This window comes from Agelaius tricolor, unplaced genomic scaffold (assembly GCF_023055355.1).
Source record: "Agelaius tricolor isolate 1412-34295 unplaced genomic scaffold, bAgeTri1.0.p SCAF_2, whole genome shotgun sequence".
NCBI lineage: Eukaryota > Metazoa > Chordata > Aves > Passeriformes > Icteridae > Agelaius > Agelaius tricolor.
The window spans coordinates 60095474-60106953 of NW_027269262.1; the positions used below are offsets into that span (position 1 = coordinate 60095474).

The 11480-nt window shown below is 37.8% G+C and overlaps 1 long non-coding RNA gene across 1 annotated transcript; it reads right to left on the reverse strand.

Moving 5' to 3' along the window:
- Nucleotides 1-432: 432 nt before the first annotated feature.
- On the reverse strand, nt 433-763 carry LOC139600746 (uncharacterized). Its single transcript, XR_011682656.1, has 2 exons — nt 715-763; nt 433-474 (listed from the first exon to the last, which is right to left on the reverse strand). It is a non-coding gene; the product is annotated as an uncharacterized lncRNA (long non-coding RNA).
- Nucleotides 764-11480: the final 10717 nt, after the last annotated feature.

Genomic DNA, 11480 nt, shown 5'->3' on the forward strand with positions numbered 1-11480 from the left:
GCAGCCTTTTGCTGAGTCAACTGCTGTAGTGACATCCCAGAACAACATCGCAATTTAATTCTAGCTATTTTTTAAACCTTATTACCTTACAAATTTAGGTAACATCAATGAATTATAAACATCAAGGGAAAAATAAGATAGTAAAAAACATGCCAGCTGCGGACAACAACAGAGGAAGCTACAATGTACTTCTACAAAAGCAAAATGGAAATGTCTCAATGCTATTCTGTAGTACAGTCATCATTTTAAGAACAGAAAATCCTGGTAGGATATCTTTGCTTAGATCTGGGTCAGCAAGAAGATACACATTAACTTGATGAATGTCCTGCTGAATTCAATGGCTATTCAAATGCACAGTCACTTACCTCAGATGTGCTTGCCAACCAAAGCCACATGTAAGGGTAGGTAGTGTAGGTAGCATTCTTAATGGTCTGGGTGATTTAAAGCCTCACAGCCTTTTGACAATGACAAATCCTCAGGGAAAAAAAAAAAAAAAAAGCAAAAAAACAAAAAAGAAAAAACAAAAAAACAGAAGTTCAGATTATCAAAACATTCAGTGATTCCCTGAAGTCTTCAGCCCCAAAGTATGAGCTTCTTCTATTCCCAGCTAGAGCTGAGGGAAAGTTAAACCCCTTGGCAAAGGCAATGCAGTAAGAGCTCATTTGGGGTGGCAAGAACTAGAAGACTCTGATGGAGGGCAGCTTGGGCACCTACCTCTACTCAGATGGGTAATTCCTCTTACTCCATAGGGCAAGCAGGGTCTGTAAAAAAAACAAACAAATATGGGTTTTGAGCAGCAGTTTTGTGGATGTGCACTAAATGATGGGCTTAGGCACCTTTCTGGAGATCAGTACTAATTCCTTTGTGCTAATTATACCAGAAAAAGTCTGAATTTCTTTTGCTGTGATCCTTTCTCTGACTTCAGGAAAAAAGCTATTATCTAATGCATTATATTTAAATACCCTTTGCATGAGATGAATATAAAATGAATAAAATAACCCAGCTCTGAACTCAGCCTTGTTGTCATGCTGTGTGACACACACCTTTGCTACTTTCCCTCTCATAAGAAATGTAACAGACTTCTATTTTTATTTCTGATATTTTGACTGTTAATAGAGTTGTTAAAGCAACTGCATGGGACTGGACCTTTCAACACATTGAGGAATAAGTCAGATGAAGAATTAAGATGTTGGGTTGTTCTTTGTCTCTTAAACAAGAGAGGTTAACATTGAATTCCTTGTAACTTAAATACAAACATGGGTACTGATGAGCATCAGCCATGTAAGGACAAGAGTCTGTTCTTGGATGGAGGAAGTAGTGCAAAATATCTTTTGTCACTTTCATTGGAAAGAATTGACCTCGTAGCTTGATGGGAAACATGATAAAAGACAATCCACAATCACCTTATGATCTTAGAAGTAGAATTTCTATACACACACACACGCATATGCTCATTTTTAACTAGTCTGCTAGTTAAACTAGCAGACTGAACTCTAGGGAATCCCTGAGGACCACTGCATGATTCCTTGATTTAGACTAGCTTGTGCCATTTAGGAACTACCTGTCTTCCTTGCTGAAGCAGACACATATAAAAGAGAATAACAATAACATATAAAAACATACATACATATTTTAAACACCAGGATAAATGCCACCTTCACCTCTGGCCAATGTCATGTTTTCAATGGCATTTCTTACCATTTCACTAACGACTGATTCTGATCTTATACATTTATGTAGTGTCAAAGTGCCAAATGTTTGCATAGTGCTGGACTTCCTACAGTATTAATTTCTATCCACAATGGAACAAAGATAATTATTGTACTTGGCATGTATATTAACTTCCAGTGAGTGCTCCTGCATTCCTTTAACCCAGCCACAACCAGCCTGCTTACCCGATACCTGGTGCTGCAGTACTGGAGCACCCTCCTCAAGTTAAAATGATGCCAGTCCTACCTGTCTCATCACCTTTGCTCTTCTGCTAAGTGCTGCAAGTGAGCCCCCATTAGGTATGCAACATGCATCACCTAATTTAATATACTGTGTATCATCTCAGTACTTACTACTTTTTAAATTCATGTAGGTGGAAATGTAAACAATAAAAGAGGCTGACTCCTGTTAAGTGAGAATGATGAGTGCTACTTGATGAAAGAGAGATGAGGAGATGAGTGACGATGAATGGGAAACCTTCAGCCAACTTTCCAGTACTAATAGCTTGCCTGTTCCTTGAACCCACACATTTTAAAGGGTGGCTTGAGAATAAAGGTTACTTCATTTTATCTGTTAAGAAACTGAAGTACAGAGAGAGAAGGATCTTTTACCAAAACCTGTTCAGTACTCTTGCTGTCGAATTCAAGGTTGAAAAGCCACTATGAGAAGTCATTAAGGATAACTATAATATTAACCAGTGCTACCTTAGACAGCAGAATATACTTGACTTGTCTGTGCTGGTTTTGGCTGAGGTAGAGTTTATTTTCTTTATAGCAGCCAATATGAAGCTATGTTTTGCACTTTTGTTGAAAACAGTGTTGGAAACTCAGGAATGATTTAGTTATTGCTGAGCTGTGCTTACACAGCATCAAGGCCTTTTTTTGCTTCTCATCACATCCCACCAGCAAGAATGATGCTCATAGATTCCATAGATTCCAACTCTAGTTTTGAATACATATTCCTAAGGTAGATGTATTCCTCTCCACAGCTCCCCAGTACGATCCATTGATGGTCCTGCTTGGTATTAAGGACCATAATCAGCAATATGACATGACTTCTTTCTGGTCTTTGTGTCTGTGTTTCTTGCCATGGAAACCAGGAACTGGGGAAAGACAGCAAGATAACCTGTTTCTTCCTGGATCTTGCTCCATTCACATATTTGTACTCACAAATTAGGAAGTACTCTGAGGATCTGCAGTTTAAATACACCACTACTGAACATGAGGCACTTTAATAGAGCACAGTTGTGTCTTTACTCACAGTTTCACAAACTGTTTCCTAGCCTGAACTAGCAAAAAGCCATGGGCTCCAGACACGTGTGGTCCTTGGCTTTTCTCCCCACAAGTTGTTCCCATGTGAAGCTGGGGCAGAAGAACTGGGGGTACAAAGTGCAGCAAAAATGTGCCGTGGCGGTTGGGCCCTGCAGGCAAGGATTCATTTGACACATATTGAAGGCCCTCGACAGGCTGAATATAAATCTATATCTCCACAGGTGTGGTTCCTGTAGGAAGGTCTACAGCAGTATTAAATCTCCTTGGCAAAATGCTTCTAAAACGATCAACAAAAACTTCTTTAAATAAGCAGGATTGAGACAGCTATCCTCCTGAGAGTTTTCTCTACAGGCAATCTTTGTGAGTTTTTCCTGTTTTATTAACCTTCATCTTTTGTGATACTGTACATTAAAAAAAGCTGGAGAAGTAAAGAAATAAGTAAATACCTGCAAATTTTATCTCACTGCTTAGATTAATTTCTCTCAGCCCAACTATTTCATTTCAGCAGACTCAGTTCAGTTCTAACAAAAATATGGGTATTTTATTAGAGAGCATATATTCCTTACAGCAGTTGACTCTTAAATTCCTTTTTTGTTACAATAATATGGAATATTTTGCTGGTTTGTATATCTGAGAGTTATCTCTCCATATAAAAAAGCATTTGCCTGTTTGTACGTATAGGTGTGCATGTATGTACATAAATTAGAAAGCTGCAGCTCTAGATAACAGCTTTATGTGGATTTGGATTACTAGATCTAAATCTTTACATATAAATATGTGGGCATTTTCATATTAAATATTTAATGCATTCTGGAAACGGTGTTAAAATGAATAGTATATAAAGACAAATATGTCAAGTTACAGTTTAAAAATAAAATCATTACTTTCTATCATTAGACATGGTTGCTTTGAATCTCAAAGCAGTATGTCACACTTATATTTTCAAAACTGGCTTCATTCTTATCTTAGGCTTATTAAGAAAAAGGAAGCAAAAGTGCATGATTACTATCCAGAGGTTTTATCTACACCTGCATTCTTACATCAAAATGGGTTCTATTTTTCAAACACGACTCTCTAATGCAATTCCAAAGTCCAAATTTAATAGAAATGAAAGGAAGCATTTTATTTTCAGCCTTGAATAACTGTGTCTTTGAACAATACTAAAAAATTTTAACTAAACAAGATACATACCTAATAATTTAAAAAACACAAACTACCCTGTGGCCACAAAAGGAATGCATTTTCCCATAGCATATTGGAATAATTTTTTTTTAATTAATTCATAATCAGTGTAATGTTGCTGTCCAAAAGAAGGTGGCAGATTTTTGTTTATAGTTTCAACAAAGAGCGCATGTTGTTTTCATCAAAGGCTCCTCAACACATATAACCAGACAGTACAGCAGATGCTACTGCGTCTTCATATTGAATTTATATTTTGAAATAAAAGATGAACTTTGGTTACACATTCTTTTGTGTCAGAAATCACCCCTAAGCTCTTCCTCTGAGCCTCCCCTTCCCAGCCCTCCCAGTGAAGGAGCAGTGCTCACTGCGGGCCTGTCCCAGTTAGCACTTGCTACTTGATATGCATATGAGTCACCTCCACCTAAAGTACCTCATTTTAATATTAGGAACTGGTACCACAGGCCGTTTAAAAGAAAGAATTGTGCTTCAACCTGTCCTATGAACAAAGAAAGGATAATAAAAATGTGCAGTTCTGTGTATTTCATCAGAAACTTTAGGAAGACTGACATAAGTACTTTAAAATGTTAATTCATTGGGAACTTTATAAACCAAAATACATGTATTTTCCCTTTGCCATCCATCCAAAGAACAATGGAAAGTGTGTAGAAGTAACATATGGTCAGACATTTTTCCAAGTACAATCTAAATACTGTGCTATATCACCTCAAGACCTACTTTGGACAGTGGTAAATATTACAATTTGGCCTAAAGGGAAGAAAAGGGATGGTAGGGATGATTAGTGTGAAAGAGCAAGGCTGAAGTTAATTATGTCTTGTTTGGTTTGCAGATCTCATTGAGATTTCTTCTTTTACTTTTTGCAAGTCTTATGCACTGTGCTATGAGTTGATGAAGGCTTGGATCACAGCACAGCTGGCAGTCAGGTAGCCAATGCTGTCACAACTACCCAGCTGCTACAAGCACCCTGTGATTCCAGGGTGGAGCTGGGTTCCATGCAGGGATCTTTCCAAAATCACCACTTCCCTCCTTTCATTCTGCCCAGGTCCCAGACGCATGACTTACACAATATTTGTGGCTGTGTTTGCCTTTATTTCTACCTGCTGTATTTACTGCCTCAAAGAGTAGGAGATGTTTCTTGCTCTTTCTCTGCTCAGAATTCCCCCCAGCTGTGTTTCCTGAAAACTGTCTCACCTTCCTGCCTAGCTTTGAGTTCTCCTGTCTTAGCTCACTAAGAAACCCCTTGATGGGTACTCAATAATGGTTTCAGAACATATTCACAGGCATTAGACAATGGCTCCAGAAGGTGGTCATCTGCCCAAACGTGGGACACTTGTGCCAAGAAGAGACAACATCCACTTAAAATGTTAGGAATTAAGCATCCAATTAGAGAGCACCCGTCTCTCACTTTCCCTCTGTTTCTCCCTTTTGATCTAAAATAGAGACCTGAAGAGTGTATTGTACTGGTTGAGGAGAAGCAGAAAGCACATCTCACCCTCTCTCTCCTCAAGCAGAAGGTTGATAATCAGCAGTTCTGCTGATGCTCCCTAAAAGTACTTACTGGAACAGAAGTATGGCCCTGGCTGGGTTGCCTGTTTTCTGAAGTGTTAGAATGTGTGCACTGTGCTGTGTAAGCATTCTGCTAAATAGATAGACCAAGATACAGAAAATGCTCAGGAACGTGCCCAAGGCCATATGGCAATTCAATAACAATGCTGTAAATTAAAAACAAGGTTGAAGAATTTCAAAGAGAAATATTTTCTCACGGGGAAAGAAGGCCTTTATCAACAGTCCTGGGGAAAGTGGAGAATTGTGAGTTCTTTAAGTGCTTCATTTTTGTAAAGTTGTTCCTGAGCAATGCTCACCTGTTAAAAATGGCTTGTTCCAGAACTGGAAATTATTAGCTAAAAGTGGAAACCTACTGATAATCTGTTCAGAGGTATTGTGGTGAAAAAGCAACATCTCCAATGATTCTCAGTCAATTACTGAATACAGCACAACCTGAAAATATTGATGCTTTCATGGAAATATATTTTTGTTACTTGAGTGTTGTGTTGATAATTTTATTTTTTTTTTCCTCAAGAGCATGTCCCAAAAACACAAAGACCACCTTCTGGCTTGACTCAAGAAAAGGACACAGAGCCTGTTTCCTCTGGATGCACATGTGGCCTCAGCAGAGGTGGCTGGAATTTGTCCTGTCCCAGCTTCCTCCGCCAGAGTTTCAATTTCTAGTTTCAATCCTACACATGAAGCTGAAACATTTGCCACCTTACTGATTCATTTTTATGACTCATATTTATAATGGCTATTTCACCAAAAAAAGGTTTGGGAAAGGGCTCTCCCTACATTAAGTTTGTCCACACAAGGAAGAGTTCCTGTAGCCACAGCAGCAGGCAGCTGCTGGGGCTGTAAGCGTGGTACTGAAAATTTAGCACAGTGTCTCCTTTCATTCTGGGGCACACATCACCTTATGAAGCTGACAATTTCCCACAGCCATAAGAGGTTGTTCCAGACACATGTTTGACAGGTATAGCTACAGCTGTAGAGCTGTGAGGTCTTAGGAAAAACCTCCATCTCTGATCCACTCCAGTATGGGAGAGATACGATTTCCTTCCAACATGAGGTCTGCCTCCCTAGTAAAACTAATGAGAACACTTTGTGGCTGGACTGATGATGATACAGAGTTTGTCTTTCTACTAACATGACATATAAATGAAACCAGAGCCTTCGTCTTTCTTGAGGTTTGTATATTCACAAAAGTTCTGGCTAAAGAAACTTATCAATTTAAAAAAAAAACATTTTCTTTTTTTAAAGGTAGCAAAACTTTTAAAGTTGTAGCACATTTAGTTTCATTTTAAATTAGGACTTTCAGCCAGTGTTCCTAATCAGCTATAGTTGGCTGTAAGAGGCTTAAACCCTTTGAAATATGAAACAGAAATGCATTCCTTACATTTGAAAATAAATTACTGAACAAGTTTTATAGCAAATCTAGTTCAGTTCAACACTACGGTTTAATGAATAAGTAGCAAAAGAACTAAATTAGACATTCTGTGGTTAATTTAGTAAACACACACAATTGCAGAGGTAGTCTCATCACTGACACACAAACGCCTTTGCATCAGCTTTGCTGTGAGACTGAGACAATTACAATGGCCATCCTTTTTCCTTTTAGTGTGGGATTTACTGAACGTGTCCGTGCTTTAGTGCCACTCACACAGACTGTGTCAGTCCCTTCACAGAGGTGCTCTGACAGCCAGTCAGAAATGTCACACCTCCATCCTGGGTTGAGTCTCTCTGTCCATGTCATCTGCACTCATTACACTGAGTGGGCTGTGATGCCCAGAGCTGCCCAGGTTATGATCCTGTAAGAGGAGACCATTCTGCCTATTTTCCTGACACATCTGTTCAGTTCTCAAATCCCATGCTGACAGTTTCTATATATCTTTGAACTTGGACAAGCTGTTTTCTGACCTCCATAAAGAGTCAGACATCCAGCGCCTTGGTCTTTCTGGCAGCAGCAACCTTCTGTGGAGGGTATGTGTGGGATAAAATAAAGATTTTAGGGACAGAAATTCTATTTAATATTGCTAATGAGTTGTTTATAGCTGTAATATCTGCACTTTTATTCTGAATTTATATACTGGGGGATTTTTTTAAGTTCAGAACACTGGAAAAAAAACGCATTTATTATTTTAAGAGATAATGCAGGCACTCTGAAGATGCAAGGCATTAGCTTTTCAATAAAGCGTCTCTTTCTGAGACATTTTGAGTATGTATATTGGAGAAATGGTGTGGATGGGAGGTGCAAGAACAAATGGATGGCTGAACTTCTGGTGTTGACCAAACATAGCTGCTTCTGCCTCTGTAATGATTCATGACTGCAGCTGGCTTTGTGACCTTCCTTACACACACCAGTGGATACTATAATGAAACAAGTTTTCTTCAGCAATGAATATGAGACGAAAACAATGGCGAAAAATAATTGTGTGGCCTATGGACTTTGAGAGAAAGTCCTTTTTTATTCTAAAGTTTTATTGGTGCCATAAGATGAAAGAAAAGCCTTAAAATCCCTAATATTATATTCCTAAAAAAGCATGTACTTCTTCACATTTATCAAATTCTGTAGACTGAATATTTTTCCTTTAATAAAACTTTATCCCTGTACATTGCTGTTCACATTTCATAGCAAGCATGTAAATGCAGTCAAAAATCTGAGTCTTTCACAATAACAAAATTGACAACCAATCTTAGAGAATTTGACTCAGAGGGAGCACAACAGTGTCACTCAGAGGTATCTTACAGAATGTTATTTTTCAGAATACATACTTCAAAAAAGTGAAGCAGGATCACAGCGTTCCTAGCTTTCAAGTAGGAGCTATTGTGAAAACAGGAAGTAGTTTATATGAGTAAAATATAAAAATTATGCTTCTTCAAAACTCAAAAGGGCCTTATGGATAAAATTTGGGGTTTTATTTTTATGCATAAAGCATTTGTAGTAAAGGACAGTTTGTACAATAGGATTTGGGCAAAGTGCACTTTCCCTGGAAAGTACAGATAAGAACAGGAAAGCACTTCTCATAAGGGGCATACACAGGCTATAAATGTTTATTGTGTTATTGACAATTATCTGTTTAAGACTGGGATTAGTCGATGAGTAGTTCAGAAAATACTGTATTATGGCTTAATTGCTTCAGAATCTAATTCATTTTTAAAATACCCTGTAGATAAAGAAGATAGGAAAATACTGGATGCATGTTTCTGAATGGGAATTTTTCTCTGGCTGCCTTCATTTTATCAAGGGAGTTCATGTTTGTTTCAATCAAAAAAATTGTATAGTCATCCTTTCTTTTCTTCATAGCAACTAAACATGTTTGAATTTTAGCTTATAAGATCAGAATTGGTGGGGAATTCCCTGCCCTAATAAAGTAACTGTAGGTGATATTTGTTTGGACTTTTTGTACAATTGATAGCTAACAGACAGAGACTAACAAATACTAATGGCAACGTGGCAACTCATGAGATGCCTGTGATCCCAAGACTATCACCAAAAGAGAGACAGAAATTGTTCTAAAGCTTTCTGGAGAAAAGAAATTTCCTTTATTGCAAAAGAAATTATCTTGTGAATGGATATTCTACAGATTCAGAAGTCCTATTAAGTAACCTGGTTTATTCACAAACTAAGGAAGAATAATTTCCTGTAACAAATTTTCCAGTGTAAAATTTAATTATCAAGTCATTGGCTTCTAGCACTTCTCTTGCAACTATTCCAATGACTAATAGATTTACCAGTCAGGAAGCTTTACATATATTCAGACTATATTTTAGGCCATTGCACTTAATTCTAATGAACTGAATAATTTCTTGTGAAGGCCTGACCCTCTGAATATTCTAGACCACTATCATATTATGCACTTTTAGGTTTTCCACCTATCACCATGATGGAGACAATTCCTCCTGTCCCCTTTTCAATTTTTAATTTATTTCTATTAAGCTTGTGAAGAAAAAATGAGAAATCTTTTATTCAAAGGATAGGTTGCAGAAATCAAAAACTCCCAAACATGATTCCTCCCAGAGAGGCAGCGACCAGATATGTTTTTGAAATATGAAAAAAACCATTCTTAAGTAGCATATATGGAAAGGCAGTTCTGAGGATGTGATTGAGTTAGAAGTTATTGCATGACTCTTCTTCTGCTCTCTGTATTTACCAATATCTTCCTGATAGTGAAGTGAGACCAATGTAAGAAAAGAATCATCGCCTCATTCATCTTTGAAAAGATCCTCATGTTTGTGAAGCACTAAATCATAATGGATTTTTTTAACATATATGCAATGATCTATAAAGGCAATATGCTCTTCATTTTCAAATCCCTCATAAAGGATATTTAATGCTAATTATTTGTATTATTAGAGTGCCTATCTGCACCAATAATAAATTAGGTGCTTCTTGCAGGGGCAAACACAATAATGCCTTACAAATTAACAAGTTTCTTTACCCAGGCTTTATGACCTTTTTCATCACAAAATGTGGGATGGAATGTTCCAAAGAAGAGCACATCAGAAAAATTCCCAAACCCATTACATTTGAACAGCATTTCAGGTCTTGTAAAAATTCAAAATTCAACAGGCAACAACAAAGCTACCCAAGACCCTATCACAGACACAAACTCCATCCTCCTGATTTCCGTGGTCCAAGGAGGAGTAAGCCTGGCCCCCAAAGTCCCATGAAGACCAGGTAGTCCCAGACTCAGTGGACCCAGAGCTCTCAGTGTCTGTGACATAAGTACAGCTACTACATTATTTGTTTCATATTAGGAATTCATCCATCCACAAATCAGTGGTAACCCAGAACCAGACTCTTGGGCTGCTTGGACCTCTTTTCTGCCAAAAAGCGAATTCTTCAAAAACTTGGAGCAAAGTTAAATGAAAGCAAACTTAAATGAAACCCATTTTCCTATTTATATTTTATAATACTATCCATTGGCTCAACTGCTATTGGGCTTGGATAATTTAGAGCAGATCCAAAAATCAATAGTTTGAAACAGAGGAAAAAACCTGAACATTTTATAACTCTGTTTTCTATTTCACAGTGAATTATATGAACAAGAATAATCGACAATCAAGGGTTTATTCACACCAGATTTGAAAAAGTACATCCATTTCAGGAAAACAATTATGCATGTACTAAAATTTTAAGCAGTTGAGGGGTCCAAACTATAGCAACTTTATAAACTTCTTGTATAAGTACCTCATACATTATAGAACATTCAGCTAGAATCCTGACCTTTAAATCCAGTATTTAGTTTATTATTCCCCATAATATAAACCAGTAAGAGATATTTTATAAGTATGACATATGGGCCTTGGAATGTGCATACTTTTTCCAAAATGTCAACCAAAGGACACCACCTTTCTTTTCAAATATTGTTTTGCCTACGTACTGACAACAAAAATACTAAATTCCTATTTCATCTATGCAACACGTAGCAAATGACAAGGAGAACTCAAAATTCCCTCTTTCCAGCCACCTCTTAATCTGACAACTACTCTGTGTGGTTGCTACCCAGATGGGAACAACGTCATGTCAGCCTCCCAAAGGATCACCCCCAGAAATCATTGCACCCCTGAATGGGCTCTCTCCTGGGGGCAGGGAGGTGACCAGGAAGAAGCTCCCCTGCTGCAATCCTGTGGCTGTTGGGCATGTGGGGAGAACATGGACACCACAGGTGAGAGTGTGGCAGAGCTGGGCTGCAGAAAACTCATATTGCAGATATTGTGTCAATATTGGCTCTTATTGCCAACTTC